At 43.3% G+C, this 20,716-nt stretch overlaps 1 pseudogene; it reads right to left on the reverse strand.

Annotated features, from left to right (window-relative positions):
- Positions 1 to 541: 541 nt before the first annotated feature.
- Positions 542 to 1,224, reverse strand: LOC117712718 (ADP/ATP translocase 2 pseudogene; annotated as a pseudogene).
- Positions 1,225 to 20,716: the final 19,492 nt, after the last annotated feature.

Raw genomic sequence — 20,716 nt, forward strand, 5'->3', positions numbered from 1 at the left:
GCCATGCCATGAAGGTTTGTTTCTTTTTGTAACAATTTGGGAAGTGGCTGGATTAATACAGCCATCATTAAGTGTTATATTACCTGGTCTATGACTGAGTCACATTGCAGATCAGAGGTTCCAAAAATGTATGGCTTCTCTATTTTTTAGTTTTCTATTCTTTTAAATAGAAATTTTAATTTTTTGATAATTTTTATCAGGCATGACTGAAATAAAAATATAATTGAATCCCACCATGGTCACCATCATGGAAATGGGTTTAGGAGAGACCTGGTCAGATGTTTGTATTCTTATTATCTCCTCCCACTTTTCAGACAGTGAGCAGTTGTCATGGATACGACAAATAAACCCAGGGAACCTGTTCAGAATATTCAAAATAGGCTATGTAATGCCACATGCCTGATCACAGGTTCTGGAACACTTAGGAAATATTACATGAACTTCTTGATCATCATATCACTGGACCATGCACCTTGAAGAAACATTGGCTTCCTTCACCATGAACAGTCTACCTCCAGAGGTCAAGTATGCCCTACACATGTCATGTGATGGTGAACTTTGTCAAGCCAGCAACACCTGCAACAGACTGCCATCATCCAGCTGATGAAGATATATTTTGAAATCTGGAAGCCGTCCCTTTGCAGTGTCCCAGATACCAAAGTAGGCAGCTCTGAGGATGACGGTTCTCTGCACAGACACATGAAAGTCTTGGTTTAGGCCTTGACCCATCAGATTTGTAGAGCTGAGCCGGGCAGTTAGCAGGCCTTTGAATTTCCCTCCAGGTCCAGCTTTGCCCACATCACCTGTTAGACAGGTATGGGCAAGATTAAGAGAGTGCATAGAATACAAGGATGTGGCCCCAGCTGCAGCACCTGATACCAGGTTCCCTGAAGAGCAGTGTCCAAACTGGGTCCTCTGCTCCATATCTCCTAGGAAGACCTGCTTGTATTTAATCTCTAAAGGTAAAGTTGACAGCCTGGGTGGAAAAGTATCTGGTGACATCGTCCAGATTACCACACCAGGACAAGGGCTCTCTGCTCATTGTCTATGAGCCACAGTCTGTAATTTCTGTGTATTGGTTATCTGGTAGGATTTGTTGGCTGGCATTGTGCACCTGCAGCAGCAGCTTGACCTGTTGGGTAGGGGCTACTACAGCCTTGAAGATGGCTGCAGGCCCTCCACTTGCCAGGAAGTCCTTGGGAAGGACACAACAATATCCACCATTGAAGGAGAAAGGCGGGAGAGTATAGGACAGAGTGACTCTCACAACTAGCTTTGACTCCAGGGCCCTGGGCAGGTGGTTTTCCTTTTGAAATGATTCAGGAATATAGCAAATCCATTACTGTATTTAATATTTCAAGCTCCGAGCACAGGAAGGAGCAGGTAGACAAATACACACATTTTACTTTGTGAAAATAATTGTGTCCCGAAAATGTTCTGTAACTACAAACCTAAATGTTCTTGAGTATACTGTAAGGAGACATTCTGCTCAGTGAAACAAAAATCTTCCCTTGTTCAAACACCCATTCATGGAGTTGAGTTTACTGCTTGGAACTTAGTCCAGGTTTCTTAGAACGAGCTCTCCCAAATTGAAAATATTCTTTGAAATATTTCTAGAAGAAAAAAAAACTTATAATGGAGAATAAGTCTCAAGAGCATGAGCAATAGGATTTTGAAAACATTGGGATAATTGGGAAAGTTATATTTCAAGCCATCTTTAATTAGAGACAATTAAAGATTTAACATGCATCCTTGAATCCTACAGACCGGCACACACATTCTACTTCAGGAAAATAGTTCACTCTTGATTAGTTGATGTGTCTGTTAAAATAATGACTTTTGAGCTTCGGAGATAGCTCAGTAGGCAAAGTGCTTGTCACGCAAATATGAAGACCTGAGACTGGATCCCCAGAACCCACAGAAGAAAGCCCCACAGAGATGCATACACCTTTTATCTCACCATTAGAAGGCAGAGACAGGAGGATCTCAGATGCTAGTCTAGCCAAAGTTATGAGCTCCAGGTTCAGAGAGGGATCTAGTCTCAAAAAGTAGAGATGGAGGAGGAAGAGATCTGATCTTGACATCAGACTTACACACACATGCATGCACACATATGTTCACACATGCATTCATACCTCCCACAAGAACACATATGCTCACATAAAAATTAATAACACTTGTTACCTTCTTTCAATAAAGAAATAAAAATACAAAACATAAGATGTTGTCAGTATTTTGCACAACATAGAAATATAATATGAAGATACCTGAAGTATTTCTATCAGGTACCCAACATTTACCTCATTATTCTTTTATTGTATATGCTACCGAAATTATGTTATTTTCCAAATGAGTAGGTCTTTTTGCTAGCTTATAGAAAACACTGAACTATGTAAAACTTACAGGAAAACACCATGACCAAAGGAGAACACTGATGTGGGGAGCCAACAGAAGGCAGCTATAATCCTTGCAGCCATCTGGAACCATATACCCTGACAAGAGACTTGATTACATCAGCCTACAACAGCTGAGCACACTCTGATAACATCTTGCTTTAGATACCCAGAATCTTCTCTTGGGTGTGTGAGACTTAAAGGTGTGATTTAGAGCCGAGGCTTAAGGGCGTGACTTAGAGATCAGATTTAGAGACAAGCCCTAAGGGCATGACTTAAAGGCCTGACTTAGAGGCGTGGCTTAGAAGTGAGACATATAAAAGGCGAGAGGCAGACAGAACAGTTGAGTACAACTTGGAGTTAGTTATTAGGCATTAGATATTAGGCACTTGGCACTTGGAGGAAGAACTTGGAATTAGACATTAGGCATTTAGCACTTCGAGAAAGAAGTTTGGAACTTGGAGGCACTAGGGACTAGGAACTAGAGACTAGGAACTCAAGACTTGGGACTTGGACTAGGAAGAGAGACTGAAGAATAAACGGGATTGAATCACACTCTGTCTGGTCTTCATTCTTCGAGTCCGTCCTCACTCTCTCTCTCTTGCTGAACCCCGACCTGAGGACTGGAGCAGCTTGGGGCAGTGCAGGCTCTAACAGTTTAGCCCCCAAGGCTTTTGGCAGTGTGGGTTCCAACACTGACAAAGCAGATCAGTGTCACAGGACACACTTCAGAGATGCATATTGTGGGTATAATAGGTCACAACACAGGTGTGTGCTGTGAATGTCACAGGGCACACTACAGAGGTGTATGTCATCAGTGTTACAGAGCACACTACACAGATGTGTGTTGTAGATGTCACTGGGCACACTACAGAGGTGTGTGTCATCAATGTTACAGAACACACTACACAGATGTGTGTTGTAGATGTCACTGGGCACACTACAGAGGTGTGTGTTCTTGGTGTCACAGAGCACACAACAGAGGTGTGTGTCATCAGCCTCACGGGAACACGAGGGGCCAGTTCTTAATGTGGTGGATCATGATCCCCGCTGAGTTGCTGGCAGACCCCTCACTCTTCAAAGGACAGGGAACTGCTGCCTCTGACTGAGTCTCGCATCTCAAACCTGAGAACTCCTGGTTGGTCGCAGTGCATCAGTAACTCTGTGTTGGCCACAGAGTGTTTTGCTGTTGAGTTTGTGTTTGGTTATAAAGTTTCATTACAGAGGCTTCACACCAGTGATGGGTTTAACACCTTGTTAGGATAAGCTTGGAAAGGTTTTCTTTGCAGTTTGGTAAAACAAACAAAACCCACCAAACAACAACAACAAAAACCTAAACTATCCACTTCAATATTGTACACAGGTTTGTTTCCACAACCAGGGAGCTCCTTTCTCATGTCTTGTCTTGACACAGACGCATTTTGAATCTAATGAATGCAAATGGTGGGTTCACACAGGAGGAAAACAGTCTACTTCATCTGCCTTGTTGCAGAAGATAAGTCTGCACTATTCCTACTGAACCCACAGTCTATGCTTCATCCTTAGGCTGGAGATGTATTTTTAATCCAGTGACTTCTGAACTCTTTTCCAGAGCGCCTTGGAGTGAATATTACAGTAATGAATGTCAAACAAGAACTATAAGAACTAAGGCAGAAGTAGACATAGATGCTCAGGAATTCACTACATATTTACATAATGTACAAGGCATATGTGTCATGTATGTATGTATGTATATATGTATGTATGTATGTATGTGTAAGTACATCTTCATAGAGGTATACAGACCTTCACCAAATGTGTTTGTGTGCATGCACACATGGGTGCATGCACACGCACACACAGGTGCACATGTATACATGTAAGTGAGGTCATCCAGCCTGGAATGTTTGGAACATTATGTATGACACTAATGTATGAAACATTAGTATGACACTAAGTACCTGAGTCTTGGTATCCTGTTTTTCATTTATAAACTAGGCCACTCTATGTAAGTGTCCTCAAGTTCTAAACTCCAGTCCAGTGCTATGTAAAATTAGAATTGTGACCTTTATCCCAGATGCACTCATTGTTATAATGATAGGAATTAAATGGGATTTTTATCTGTTAAAAGTTTATGAAGCACTTGCTCATTGTAAGTAATATTTGTTAATTCACTTTGATATAAATATATAATGTACCATCTTGAAAAAATATATATGGGACCTGGCCCTCATCAATTCTTCTTCAGATACCTTATCCTCAATGAGGACTGAAGCTCAGAAGAGCCTTTGAGTGAACAGAGACTCCAATGCAGTAGTACCCGCCCAGTATTAACCTCATACTAAAACTAGTCAAGAAACACATAAAATGAGTGCATAGCCCAGCCTTGGAGGAAGGAGAGCATAGGGCTTCTTGAAGGAGAGGCTGTGTGGACTCTGAGGGTTAAATGTAGGCAGAGATGGTAGGAACTTAGGAAGACTCAAGTTGTATAAGAATCAGCAGGGATCTCATTCTTGTTGGCTACTATGAGGTAAGGAGAGTTATTGAGTGGCAAGAAGAAGATGCTTGGCATGGACTCCTTCTGAGAAGAGTGGGGACTGTGGAGGGCTGAATGCAGCAGAGTTACTGGAGTGGACTGTATTTCCATCAATCCCTCTAACATTGTTGATAGGTGTGAGAGGATGAGACACAAGGAAGAATTTTATGACAATAAAATACGTCCATAACTTGGCCATGGCTTAGTTAACACTGATGCTGAATTATCCCTTTGGGTGAGAGACTGGGGGTCTGCTCTGTGTGCTGTGACTGTTCTTTACTACGCTGAGTGAGCATCTACTCACTGCTCATGGGTTTTACTCTCCCTCTAACACCTGAGATGACAGGTAAACACATCTCCCATGTTTCTAAATGGCTCATGGGGTGGGAGACACAATCGAACTGGTAGAGAACCTCAAGTCTGGATGAAGTCATGATGTCACTCTCATAGGTGATTGGCTCCAAGGCAAAGGAAGGATGGGCAGACTACAGAATGTGTAGGAGGCAAAGCTGACAGTTCCTCGTGATTGGTCTGTTGAGAGTTGGAGAATGAGAGAGGAGTCTGAGAGCATGGTAGGTAGGAACTTGCCTTTGTTTACTGCATAGGCTGAGCTGGGACTCTGGCTGGGACAGCTGACAAGCATGCATGGATGTGAGAGTGACCGTGGCAGCAGAGGTGTCCTTGCCACCCTTCCATGTACCCAGCACTGGTAGATCTGACAATATCCAAACCTCATACATTTCTTACATTATCTGGGAAGAGGAAGAAGGGAAGAATGAAAGAATACAATGGCTTAATAGAGAGGACAATATCAGCTTTCTGAAAGGCTGCAGAACTACCCAGAACTAGAGAAACTGAACAAGACACATTTACATAAACTTTCCTGCAAGCAAGCGGTTTATAAAAGTTTATAAAAGTTTATTTATACTCCCTCCAAACATCACGTGTCCTCCATGGGTCCTGCCTCAGCATGTGATTTTTGTCTTAGCAAAACTCCACATGACTCTATCAGCTGACATCACTCTGCCATTGCCCCAAGTCCACAGGAGTAGGAAAAAGCCAAAGGAACTTCACAAGAAGTTTGGTGTGTTTCTCACTATGGAGTCCTGACAAATGGAACTCAGCTACACATCTGAAGGTGACCAATGCATGCACGTCCTTCACAAAGAGTCCTTCATCACCTGTCCTTTCATGTGCTTGTTTCAGCAGAACATTCTTTCACCTAGGTCTGCTTCAGCAGAACATTCCCTCACAGGTCTGCTTTGGCAAACATTGTCTGACACAACTGACTTACCAAAGAAATGAGAAGTTTCCACTTCACTTTCCCATTTGAGCAGTGGGTTAGTCACCTGCGGAAGCAGATCTGGACTGAAGTGGACAAAATGAACTGGTAGTGCACTGGATGTGAATATAAGCTACAGTGCTGAGCTGTGGGTGAGTGTGAACTCAGGCTACAGTGCTAGACAGTGGGTGAGTGTGAACTCAAGCTACAGTGCTGAACTGTGGGTGTGTGAACTCAAGTCACAGTGCTAGACTTTGGGTGAGTGTGAACTCAAGCTACAGTGCTAGACTGTAGGTGAGTGTGAACTCAAAATACAGTGCTAGATCATGGGTAAGTGTGAACTCAAGTCACAATGCTAGACAGTGGGTGAGTGTGAAATCAAACTACAGTGCTGGACTATGGGTGAGTGTGAAATCAAACTACAGTGCTGGACTATGGGTGAGTGTGAACTCAAGATACAGTGCTGGACTGTGGGTGAGTGTGAACTCAAGATACAGTGCTGGACTGTGGTTCTTTGTTTTATGAGTTTAGCTGGGAAGAGGAAAGGGGCATTAGTGGCAAATATGAAGATATTGATGGCTATACTTTTCTCAAGATGTAAGAGATTTAAACTTGTTTTGGAATTAAAAATTAAGGCTCATGGTAGGATAAAATAAGGAATGCCAAGAATCGTGAGATTAATAGTAAGAATTAGTGAGATAAAAGCTACAAGTGACACTTTCATGGATGACACTTTCACAGATGACACTTCCATGGATGACACTGTTTTTTGAGTAAGAGGAAAGGCACATCTTTAAAGCCCAAAGGGAAAAAAGCAAGGAGATTATGGTGGTTTGAAAAAACGCTTGGCCCAGGGAGTGGCACTATTTGGAGGTGTGGCCCTGATGGAGTAGGTATGTCACATTAGGGACTTTAAGAGTTTTCTCCTAGCTGCCTGCAGAAGCCAGTCTTTTCCTGTTTGCCTTCAGAACAAGATATAGAACTGTCAGCTCCTCCTGCTCCATGCCTGCCTGGGCATTGGCATGATCCCATCTTGATGATAATGGACTGAACCTCTGAACCTATAAGCCAGCCCCAAATATATGCTGTCCTTTATAAGACTTGCCTTGGTTATGGTGTCTGTTTACAGTAGTAAAACCTTAACTAAGACAGAGACATACATCATTGTTGCATATAAACTTCTACTTAGGCATTTTGGAAGCTGACCAGAGACCCAAGTTTTGTGCTAAAAAGGGGATCTGACCCTGTGAGATTGTGAGAATGCTGGAAGCTGTGTAGTCAGGAATCATAATTTTTCTAGGAATAAGAAGCCTTGAACGTGAATATAAGTTTATTGTTATGTTTACTCTCGCTATAGAAAAATGCCCAAGACTGCTTTGAATACTAGTAAAGAAAAGAGGTCTGTCTTGTTCATAATTCTTGTGACTACAGGGTTCAAACAACATTCACTGCCTTTTGGCTTGGCTGTGGCACAACTTGTCATGAAAACCATAAGAGAAGCAGCCATATGCAGAAAGGGCCAGGTACATGGGGGTAGTCTTGCTCTATAGGAACTTCCTCATATGAGAACCAACTTAATACAAGAGGGCAACATTTGTTTCTTCTGAGGATAATGCTCCCATGACAGCTACCTTGCATTTGGAACTCCCTCCTGAGAATTCCACCCCCTCCCCATGTTGCCATTCTAAGGATCAAGCCTCCAATACGTGAACTTTGCGTGACAAATCACTTGGAAATCCTAGCAAACACTGGCATGACTTGGGCTTTCCAATCTGGATATGCTTGAAAATACCGGAGCATGAAGGCAGCCCAAGTTGTTCATGTTCGTGAAACAGTCCCTTAGATGTCACCCATGAGATTCCAGAAGCAGGGCAAGCACAGTCCATGTTGACTATATATTTGTTGGAAGTTGGAACCTGGACAAGTTGCTGAAGATATTAACATGGGACAAGTATTTAACATGGTGACTGGCACCTAGAAAATATTCAACAAGTGTTTGTTTCTTCCCCTTCTGCCCTTCTGGAAGCACAAGGTAGAGGGACCAACCTCACACATGTAAGGCATTATTAGTCATGCCCTCTGTAGAATAAGCACATCAACAGGCCCGTGTCTCAAGAGGTAATGGTACTGCTTGAAATGGTATCAAGGGAAGATAAACAATGAAAATAATCTTCTTCATGATTATAGATCTCTCTTGAGTTTCTGTAAGCCCATCTACAAGAAAAACTAAGGCTTTGCCTCCTTACACCCTAAGATGCTACCATGAGGAAGGTCAGGAAGATGGATCACACATCTTTATGAAAATTTCAAAGCCAAATGAGAAAGAGTTTGTCCTATAGAGAGCCTCAGGACAGTGATCCTCAGATTTTCCTACTTTTTATAATCTGATGATGTTCAATCTGTCTAATTTTTGAAACATACCTACATATAGAACTGCTTTTTAAAAGTATCTTTAACAGACCAAGTCTGTAGAGAAACCATTGTCCTTGTCTGCTTACTATCAGATTGACCTGTGTTAGCCCATTTCAACCACCAACACACACACACACACTCATGCTCGTATAAGTACAAATACTTCCAATTGTTTTTCTTTTGAGTCCTCGAAAATATGTCGATCTCATGGCTCTGAGAAAAGTTACTTTCTTTGCTTGGGTCTCCATAGAAGCAAGGAAGTCATTTTCATTTCCTCGTACAATAAATCAATCAACGTTTATAGAACACCTATTTTGTTGTGGGCCTTAGGCTAGGCATTGTGCCGGATGCAATCATGAATAAGATATGATCTCTGCCCTGGAGGCAAGCCGGGCTCTTACACAAAAAGGGACCAAACAGATGATACAGGGCCTCGTGCAATAAATGACAAGCGAGCGACATGGGAAACCGTTCGGAGTAGGAAAGAGACCATTTTGGCCTGGGGGGTGCAGCTATCTGGGGCCTCGGGGACATGTAGCGTGTCCTGGCCCTTGGAGAATCACTGGTTTGAGATAACTGAGTACAGAAGTGGAGAGAGGCAGGCACAGGGGAGAGAGAAGCAAGGTGGGGCTGGGCAGCTGTCAATGGGGAGAACCAGTAGCTCTGCTCTTCAGGCCAAGTGCATAGAAAGTCAGTCTCTGGTCTATCCCTCAATCACAGACAGACAGACAGATGACAGTGGTGGTAACACAGGGAGAATAAAATGGAGGATTCATTTGCAATTTACATGCAACGCTATGGGCCTGGCTGTACAGCCTCAGGGAGAGCCACCGAGGCCCAGGGAAGATCATCTTTCAGGAAGCTACCCTTCAGTATGTGGTCAGAGTCACAGGATGGAAAGAGCTATACTTGGCAAATCATTCTTCATCTGCTTCAAAGTCCTTACCTTGCAAACGAGACTAGAACTAGATAACTTCTGAAATCTCCTTCAGTTGCTGATTCTGTTTATAACATAGTTTATAAAACAGGGCTCTGCAAAGGAACCCTGCTTTAATCTTTGAAAGGCAAAGCTTATTTTAAATACAATGTAGTTTAATAATTAGTCTCAGAATCTGGGTCCAAATTCTAGTCTGCCTACTTGGCATCTTTATTTTATTTTAATTAGTTATATATTTATTTATCTCTTGCAGACCAATCTCATTGAGGTCAAGACTTACATAGCTGAAGGTGACTGTGACCTCAGAGGGTGAGTTCTGCCACACGGAGCTTGGTAAATTTATCATGTTTAAACTTTAGCTTTCTTTCTTTGTCAGGTAGAGACAGCAGCTACGGTTTACAATTTACTATGAGATCATGTGTGGTCTTATAAGCATGTATGAACATGCTTCTCCCGGTGCTCGGGCCACAGGAAGTGCTCGGTAAATGTTATCTCAGTCATCATCATTAATGAAATACTCCCGTGAACATTTCTTCACGCCTCCCACTGACTCTGGAGAATTAAGACTCAGGTTATGATAAACCCACGAGAGAGGGTGTGTGCATTCCAAGTGGACAAGGTTATAAGGATCTGGGCCGTGTGGACACTTACGGGAGAAAATAAGTCAGGTTGAAGGCAGGACGGAGCGAGGAGCCGGGAGAGAAATGATTAGAAGCACATGCTCAGTGGAAAGCAGAGGCCCCTAAAGCCCCAGAGTCACAGTAAACACTGCCTGGGAGGGGGCCGGAAAGTGATAAAATGATACAGTCTGCACACTGGATTATTACAAAGGTGTTAACCAATAAGAAAGAATGAGGAGAAAAAGGGCTCGAGGGAGTGAAATTTGATTGAAGATTTCTGAAAACTAGACATCTATATCACCGCGATCTGTCATTTGATGTGCCAGGCAAGCCTATTGGAAGGGGAGGACCAGGCAGGGGTGGGGTGGCCAGTGTCCCCCTCAGTGCCTGAAGTGGGATCAATTCAAGTGAGGGAAAACATTTCTAATGACCTGACTCCCTAGGGATGGGATAGAAGCCATTTACATCCCAACAGGACAGACAAAGCCCTTTCCCCAGTACCCAGAGCTCACTGTAATGTAACCTCTCTCTCTCTCTCTCTCTCTCTCTCTCTCTCTCTCTCTCTCTCTCACACACACACACACACACACACACACACACACACACACACACACACACACACACCAGTTGGAGGGGAGCAGATGAGACTGTTTCCTGTTTGCAGTAAACACACTGACAGTTGCGGCAATCTCCTTGTGAGAATGTCACTGTCAGAGGCAGCAGGGTTGGATAGAATCAGGAACATTTGTGTAGTGCTAAGAATAGGAGTGTGATGTCAATGTTTGCTAAATAAACAAATTTAGAACACCCAACGATATCGGCAACCAAATCAGAAATCATCTATTTTTCGTCAAGGGAGAGAAACTCCATTTGCTGAATGACACCAAGGCAATCCTTTTGAAAACAGTGGGGGGGGGGGGGGGGGGGGGGGCTGGGCTGTGGGCTGTGACCTTGCCAGTCTGGAGGCTGGAGGTCTGTTTGTAGGACCCTACCATTAGGTAGCAAGGCACAGTGAAAAGTTTTAGGAAGAAAGCTATAAGGCATTGCTGCTGGAATCTCTGGGCTGCCAGTTCCCTGTAAATTCATTTCCTGTAAATCTTCAGTCCACATCTGCTGAGAGTGCACAGGGGACCATGACCCTCAGCTTCTCTCCACCGGCTCCATAGCTAGCACACTGCAGTGTGCCATCCGCCTGGCTGCTCTGGCTGTTTTTTGGAGAGGTGTTAGAAGGACCCTTCTCTTCCACAGTGGGCAGTACCAGGGTCGTCCCCCTGTTCACTGCCTGAGGGGTTTCCACCTCAGAAGGAAGCTGGGTTTTTAAAACTGGTCCCCCATGCCTCCCAAGGTCATTCTTGCTCATATTCTTCCTCAAACAATACTGAGGCCACTTTGTTCTGGTGTTTTTATCTCCATTTTACTGACTATTTATGGACATTCCAATGTCCTAGGGGTGGCTAGGTAGACTTGAACTTAGGCTCTTGGGTCTTTATCCCCAGACAGTCCGAAGTTTCAGAATACTTAACTGGCTGTATTTCAAGGTCAAGGTCCTTAGGAAGGTAGCATGGCGGAAACCTGGCTCAAAGAAGGAGGGCTAAATAATGACATAGCCGAGGCTTACTTCACGAATGATGCCCACTTGCACTGTCTCCTAGACTTCTTACAATCATACTGAGAAGAGGGCTGGGAGCTCACTGTTATTCTTCTTGCGCGCATAAGCAGGCTGCTCCATGTTCCTGACACTGCACCATGTTTAGTGATAGAGCAACAACCCAAGCCAAGACTTTGCCAGTCCCGAGCACCTGCCTTCCTGCTGTTGAATCTGATGTTCATAAATATGATTGGTTGCTTAAGTTTTCCACTAGACTGAATGAGTTCTTTGGGTTTTTTCCCTTCCTATTATGTCCTGTGAGTTCTCCTTACGCATTACATAGTTCATGAATCTCTTTTTCCAGTCCGTGGACAGTCATTTCACTCTGCTGAGCAGTTCTTCTTCTGTGCAGAAGTTTCTTTAAATGTAATACAGCCACATGTGCTGGCTAGTTTTATGTCGACTTGACTTGACAAGCTGACATCATCGGAGAGGAGGGAGCCTCAGCTGAGAAATTCCCTCCATAACATCAGGCTGTGGGCAAGCCTGCAGGACATTTTCTTAATTATTGATTGATGGGGGAGGGCCCAGCCCATTGTGGGTGGGGCCATCCCTGGGCTGTGGTCCTGGGTTCTATACGCAAGCAGGCTGAGAAAGTCATGGGAAGCAAGCCGGTAAGCAGCACTCTCCCTGGTCTCTGCATCAGCTCCTGCCTCCATGTCCCTGCCTTGCCTGAGTTCCTGCCCTCACTGATCTTGATGATAAGCTGTTCCAGGGAACTGTGAGTGAAGGAAACCCCTTCCTCCCCATGCTGGTTTCTGTCACGGTGCTTCACCACAGCAGTGGTAATCCTGACTAGGACATCACACTTGTTTAATTTTGCTTCTGTCACATGTGCATTTGGTTAAATATCCAAAAACTCTCCCCAAGGACAATGTTAAGATGTTTCTCTAGAAGGTCTATGGCTTATGGTCTTATGTTTAAGCCTTCAGGCAGTTTCAATTTGATTTTTTATATTCCACATAAGAGAAATACCCTATGTAAACATCTCTCCAAAGAAGACATCAACAAGGAATATAGCCATATGAAAAGACGCTTATTGATCATCGAGGAAATACAAGTTAGAGTTAAATGAGAGGCCACTTTACAGTTGTTCAAATTCTGTTATTAAAAGGGCAAGAGGTAGCAAGCATTGATCAGAGTGTGGGGAAAGCATGGCACCGATGATAAGTATAGATTGGCGCAGCTATGCTAGAGAATGACTCGGAGGCTCCTAAAGAAGTTAATGAAGAGTCACCTGTGACCATGGAATCTCCTTCCTAGATACACACTCAGGGGAAGAAAGTCATCACCTTCTGTGGCATCGATGCCCATAATCAAGGCGTCTTTCATAAAAAGCGAGGATACAGAAACAACGGGAATGTCTGCTGATGGGTAAAACACTTTGATATGCGTCAGACTAGCAGTTAGCTTTGTAAAGGGAGGTCATGCCATTTGTGGCAACATGGACGAATCTACAGTAAGTCAGCCACAGGAAAATACTGCTTGATGTCATTTACATGTAGGATCTAAAAATGAAAAACTACCGTGGCAACAGACATGTAGAGAATAAAGAGGTCGCCACCAGCATCAGGGAGTGTGTGCACAAAGGGTGTGATTGAGGTCAAGGTTCAAAGTTCAAGGTCCTAGCTATGTAAGCCTAAAGGTCTAATTATAGCGGGATAACTATAGACAATAACATTAGAGCACGGTGATGGGGAGGGGGGAGAATTTTAGGTGTTTTTTTTTTTTAACTACAAAACCCAGTAACTATGTATATGTAAGTAGATAGATATGGTGGAATGCTTACTGTGGTAATAACTATACTATGCATGTGTATATCAAAATGTGACACTGTGCATGATAAGTCTTATTAAACGAAGCCAAAACAATATTTCTACTAGGTTAGCCAGCTTTGATGATGATGATGATGATGATGATGATGTGTGTGTGTGTGTGTGTGTGTGTGTGTAGGTGTGCACATGGTGGCTAGGTTGATTTGGGGTGTCTTCCTGGGTCATTCTCTACATTACTTTTTCAGATGGAGTCTGTTGCTAAACCTGGTGCTCTCCAATTCTCTGAATGGGCCAGCCAGGAAGCTACATGGATACATCTAGCCCTGGCCCCCGTGCTAGGATCACAAACACACAGGCGACCATGCTAAGCTTTGATATGAATACTGAGGATCCAGACTCAGGTCTTGCGCTCACAAGACTAGCCCTTTACCAACTGAACCCCAGCCTGAATTTTGTGGTCTTTTGATTGTCTGCTTACAGCCAGTTTTCCCTTAATGAGAACGTCGTTTCTTCTGTAGCTTTTAGTGCTCTTTTCAGCTCTGTTTTTAACCTTCTATAAGCAGAAAATCTAATATTTATTCACTTTAGTATGAAAATAGTAAAATCTTAACAAAAGTTTAGTAACTCATCATCTTCTTCTCCTGGTCTTAGCTCATAAGCACAAGCCTTGAACACAGTTGTGAGCGCTGTGTGGTTTAATTCTGGAGTCCACTTTCACTTTTGAAACATGAACGCATGTCTACAGGAGTGTGCACGCACAGCAACTCTGTGTATATGCATGTTCCAGGTACACGCACACTATGTACATGCACACTCTGTGTACATGAACATGGGGTACTCAGCACACCCTGTGTCCGCACACACACATTCTGTTCACACATACACTGTGGACCCACACAGCACACTCTGTGTACATGTGTAGCACACCGTATACCACATAACTAGCATGCACACACTGTTGGATTGCTGTTTAAATGACACTGGATATATTCTTGCATTGTTTAATCATTTTAATAGTGAAAGCCTGTAAAATTTCCCCCCTTTTGATCATTTCTTTAGTATAAATCCTGTACTGAGTTCCTTGGTACCAAAGATATGGGTCTTTCTTGCACATTTCCAAGTTTCTTCCTCAAAATATCATTTTTTTTTCCCCTGCAATTGCAAAGTTCAGCGCATACCTTAAACTCCTCTTGTCAGTGTTTGGAATTAATCTTTTACTTTCTGCTACCAGTTGGAGAAAGCAACCAAAGAAACAAGGTTTTTAATTTGTGCCCTGACTCCCATCCCCGGAGGCTAAGCACTTCCTGTTCTTTTTGGCCCCTCCTCTGCATCTGTGTCAGTTCTAGATGCTAGAGATACATTGTGTGCTGAACCTCCAGCTGAGAGCTTTCCTGAAGTCCGAGCGGCCCTGGGGTGTGGATTTTTTCTTGAAATGCTTGGTTTAGGTCCCATTAGAAGTTTCTCCATGTTACAGATGTTCAAGTGGCACCATGTCTGCACACACGGGATGTCATGTCTTGTGCCTATGCCTGTCATCCAGGATAACAGGAATGGTTGCTGTCACAGATGATGTCTCCTTAAGTATTTTCTGTATCTAGTTGTGACCTTCATGGTATTGGATAGTGACTAGCTAACAACAGCATGTTTTTTTGTTTGTTTGTTTGACTTGTTTTGTTTAAACCTAAATTTGGTTTTTTAAAAAATGAAAGATTATGGAAACTTCCTTTTTCTTTACTCCTTATGTTCAAATAGGGTGATGTTTTGATAAGGTTGGCTTCACCTCAAAATGCGAGAAATACGTCTTTCTAGATACACTTTAAAGAGAATAGTCATTATGTGGAAGCACATGACTTCGTGATTCTGGGACTGTGTGACACTAATTAGCAATGCTCTCGTGCATGCCACAGAGCTTTCTCAGCCTTTAATGACTCTGTAAATGTTCTTTTTCCTCAGAAAGCATTTCCCTCCTGATCTGCCAAGCACTTTTCTACTCTGTCTTTAAGAATCTCTCAGTTACTGTCCAAATGTAATCATAGAAACCATGTTAACTCATTTAGGTGCAAAGATTTTGACTGACTTACACACCTAGGTCGTCACTACCACAATCAAGACATAATGTTTTCAGGGCCTGTGAGATGGCTCTGTGGGTAAAGATCTTAAAAACCTGAGTTTGATCCCTGGTCCACATGGTAGAAGAAGACACGGGACTCTGCAAGTTGTCCTCTGAATAAACAGATGTAAAATACACATTTTAATTACCTTACAACCTCTTCCTGTGCGCTCTATCAAGAACCATACGATCAGCCCTAAGTAACCAATAGACTCTGTCATTATGAGCTGGATTTGTCTTTTCTAAAGGTTCATATGGATAGAAACATGATGTGAACTCACAAATCTTCAGTCAGGGGGATGGACAGAAACATGGTGTGAACTCACAAATCTTCAGTCAGGGGGATGGATAGAAACATGGTGTGAACTCACAAATCTTCAGTCAGGGGGATGGATAGAAACATGGTGTGAACCCCCAAATCTTCAGTCAGGGAGATGGATAGAAACATGGTGTGAACTCACAAATCTTCAGTCAGGGGGATGGATAGAAACATGGTGTGAACCCCCAAATCTTCAGTCAGGGGGATGGATAGAAACATGGTGTGAACTCAAGAATCTTCAATCAGGGTCTTTTGTTTCACTCTGGTTTGTTTGATTTGCTTGTTGAAACAGCATTTCACTGCACAGCTCTAGCTGGCTTTGAACTCATTATGTAAATCAGACTGGCCGGAAACTCATGGAGATCCGCCTGCTTCTTTTCCACATTGCTGCCTGTGATAGAAAACCAGATGTCCACTTGGAAACTGTGGACTATCCCATATTATATACCCACTGAATACAATACACAGGATATTGACATCAGTTACTGCAGTCTGGGCATTACTTATGCTGTGTATGGTGGCCTCCTGTTGTAGGGACAGCCACAGTGTATCTGCCCTTTCTGTTCCCCCCATGTTCAACGAGTCAGGCCTTCAGGAGGAGGCTACCTTCTAATGGAACTGAAACTCTGAAGTCACTCTAGAATCCTTGAAAGATAATAGTTATTACATAAAAATATGTATTTTCCATGATTCTGGGACTCTGTACCATTACCTGGGGATATGTCACATGAAGTTATTTAGAAATGAGGGAGCTGTAAACATTTATCTATGGAAATATCTATATACCAGTGCCTCTCTCAACCCTGGTCAGAGAAGCTTCCTCTTGCAGTAGATAGGAATTAACATAGACAACATGTCCCATAACCAGACAGTGTGTGAGACTGAGATGTCTTGGAGTGCTGAGTCCTAAATGGGTGTCTTTATCCAACTCCTCTCCTCAAAGCTCAAGAGGAGATGGTGAGATTTGGTCTCATTGTCTATTGTAATGCTAAGCATAGGCCCCCAAGACCTGGAGTCTGTGTGTAGACCCAATGACACTATGTGACCCCTGCCCCCAAGTTATTTCTGATTGGTAAATAAAGATGCCAACAGCCAATCGCTGGACAGAAGAGACATAGGTGGGGTTTAGGATTTCTGGGCTTGGTGTCAGAGGAGAACGGCATGGGGGAGAAGAAGGAGAGGAGTAAGGAGAAGCCACCATGGGTCAGGAGTCAAGAAAACATGGCCCTGAGGGCTGGCCAATTGGAGTTAAGAGCAGTCCAGATGAAAAATAGTAATAACTCAGAGTTATTGATAGGAAAGTAGGTTCTAAAAGCATAGAGGGTAGATATCTGCCCAGCTCTAGTGCTGAGTGAAGCTTATTATAAATACAAAGGGTGTGTATGTCTGTGTGTGTGTGTGTGTGTGTGTGTGTGTGTGTGTGTGTGTGTGTGTGTCTTTTATCTGAGAACTGAGTGATCAAGGTGAGGAAGAAAACCCAGGTGGGGATTAAAAATGTGTGTAAGAGGGAAGGCAGAGGGAACGGCCCATGAGCTCAGAGACTGGAAGCACATATGAGAACAGGTTTAAGCCAGATGGGATCTCAGCACTGAGAGGGCCCCACCCCTAACCAAGAAGTTAGATCCATTTGCAGTGGATCCCTCCTGGCCAAAAGAAAATCAGTTGTCTCCAACAAAGAGTCACTGACTATACAGCTACAGCCCAGGGGCAGGCAGCAGCCCAGGAGAAGCTGACATCACAAACTGTGGGGTTTTGTTGTTTTTTGGTTTCTTTGTTTCATTTTCTTTTGCCATGGAGAGAGAGAGAGAGAGAGAGAGAGAGAGAGAGAGAGAGAGAGAGAGAGAGAGAGAGAGAGAACAACATACAGAGAGAGTCAGAGACAGACAGAGACACACAGACTCAGACACACAGACACACAGAGAGACAGAGACAGACATACACACAAACACCCCACACATACAGAGACAGAAAGAGAGAGACAGAGAGATAGTAAGTCAGCTGTCTGTAGTACCTCAAATAGGGCTGGGGGGTTTTATGAACTGCTCTGACTCCATGCTAGAATTCTGACTACCCTGATCTTGTGTGGGCCGTGGGTTCATGAGAACAGCCATCCTGTCACATACAGAAGACATTGTTTTGTGGTCCTCCCTGACCTCTGGCTCTTACAATCCATTTACATCTCTTTTGTGAGGCTCCTAGGGTCTTGGGGAGGGGTGCAATACAAACATCCCATTAGTAAATTTTACAGTTTTAATGTCTATGTTGAAGTCTATGACCCAGTTCATGTTAGTACTTGTGAATTCTGTGAAATACAGATGGAAATATGGATTTTTGCAGATGGAAACCCAGTTTTTTCATTACAATCTATTGAAAAGCATCAAATTATCTCAGGGTCCTTATTCAAAATAGCCAGGAATGCCAGGCTTTAATCTATATAGGTTGTCCTTCCTCCCTGGTGTGTCTGTCCTCAGGATACTAAGTCAGTGCCCTGCTCCCACGGGTGGGCTGCGGTGAGCTCTGAACCCAGGCTCTTTGTTCCATTTTGTTTTCCGTTTTCACAAAACTTTTGCCAGTGAAATTTCTTTTCACTTCCTTTAAAACATTCAATACAAACTTGTCTTTAAAAAGATTGCTGCTGTTGTAACTCAGATTGTGTGAGATATGTGGTTAAGTTTGGGGAGAATTGATCTGAAAAATATTGACTCTTACAATTCACATATACAATCTAAATATTTAACAATTTCTCAACAACTGTCAACAGTTGACTGGAGGTTTTGTTATACTTTTCTTGCACATTTTAAGCTCCTGATGCCATTAAAATAATATTTTAATATCCTAACTGATGCTCAAATACAAAATTAAGAATTTTATTAAATATTAAAAATAATTTTTATTTCTGCAGGTTGAATTCTCATGACTCTGCTGATTCAGCCTTGGCAGCCAATTGTTTATCTTATTACTTTTGGATTATCTGGGATTTTCGGTGCAGCTTTGTAAAGTTATCTGTGAATAGAAGTTGCACCTCTTTCCAGTACGTGTTCTTCTTGGCTTACAGATCCACGGAGATCAGGATAATTAGGACCAGGATAATTAAAAACTTTCATTGTAAGTTTCTTATAGAGAGTGACTAGATGTTCATCAATTTTCTTGATTATTTTCAAAGAAAAAGCTTTCGGTTTTATTGATTTTCTATAATTTATTTTCTGTCTCACTGAGTTCATCTATTATTTTGATCCCTCTTCTCTGCCTCTCCTGTCAATCTAGAGATACAGCTTGTGCTGGCTGTAAAACTCCAATGCTCTGGTCTCTGTCTCTTTAAAATATTTTACACTATTTATGTTTCATACATTTGTACAGTGTATATATATCGATCATATCCACTCACCACTCCCACCTCCCAGCTCTCCCTCATCTCCCTCTCCCCTCCCCCACAGCCGCACCCCCTCTTTTTATTCTTTTGGCTATTAACAACTAACGGAGTCCAACTAGTGACACCCATATACGCTGGCTCTGAGGCTTTTCAAAGGATCGCAATCAAAGGAACGGTGGTTGTGTCCCCAAAGGAGAGTGGCTATTGCTTCCTCAGCAGCTACCCACTGCCAATAGCTCCTAGCGTAGAGTAGGGTCTTGAGTGAGTCTTTGTTTGTTTTTGGTTATTTTATTTATTTACATTTCAAATGTTGTCCCCCTTCCCGGTTCCCCCTCCACAATCCCCCATCCCATCCCCTGTCCCCTTTGCCTCTATGAGGGTTCTCCTCTACCCACCCACCCACTCCCACCTCACGGTTCTAGCATCCCCCTAAGCTGGGATATCAAGCCTCTGCAGAACCAAGGGCCTCCCCTCCCCTTGATGCCAGATAAGACCATCTTCTGCTACATATCCAGATGGAACCATGGGTCCCTCCATGTGTACTCTCTGGTTGGTGATTTAGTTCTGGGAGCTTTGGGGGGGTCTGGTTGGTTGATTTTGTTATTCTTCCTATGGGGTTGTAATTCCCTTCAGCTCCTTCAGTCCTTTTCCTTGATCTTCCATTGAGTCCTCACGCTCAGTCCAATGTTTGTCTGTGAGTATCTGCATCTGTCTTAGGTATTGGCAGAGCCTCTCAGGAGACAACTACACCAGACTCCAGTCAGCAAGCGCTTCTTGGCATTAGCAGTAGTGTTGGGGTTTGGTGTCTGCAGATGGGATGGATCCTTAGGTGGGGCAGTCTCTGGATGGCCTTTCCTTCAGTTTGAGGGAGTCTTATGTAGGTAACCGTGGCTGCCGTGAGTTGATGGATGCACAGCCGCATCCAAATTCTCCTCCTCATCCTCCAGCTCTTACCTTCTTTACATCCACCATTCTGTAAAGTGCCCTGAGCCTTGGATGGTGGAGGTTACTATAGATGGCTGGTCCACGGCCGAGCAGCCAGTTGTTTATATTCAGCCCCTGTCTTTGCACTACTCACTGTACAGCGAGCCTCTGGCAAAAGCTGGGAGTGGCACCAACCTCCTTGGGTCTGAGACTTCTGGTGCCTTGAACTCCTCAGCCGCCTGAAGGTTCAGATTATAATTCTCTTTTCTACTTGTACTTAACCTGTGCTTCTTTTTCCAGCTTAAAGTGAAAGCTCAAGGAATTCATTAGTAGATAGATAAAGCTTGGAGCTAGGTCTCACTATGTACTGCTTTTCTATATCACAAACTGTCGAAACATCGTATCTTCAGT

This window comes from Arvicanthis niloticus, chromosome 7 (genome assembly GCF_011762505.2).
Source record: "Arvicanthis niloticus isolate mArvNil1 chromosome 7, mArvNil1.pat.X, whole genome shotgun sequence".
In the NCBI taxonomy this organism is placed as follows: Eukaryota; Metazoa; Chordata; class Mammalia; order Rodentia; family Muridae; genus Arvicanthis; species Arvicanthis niloticus.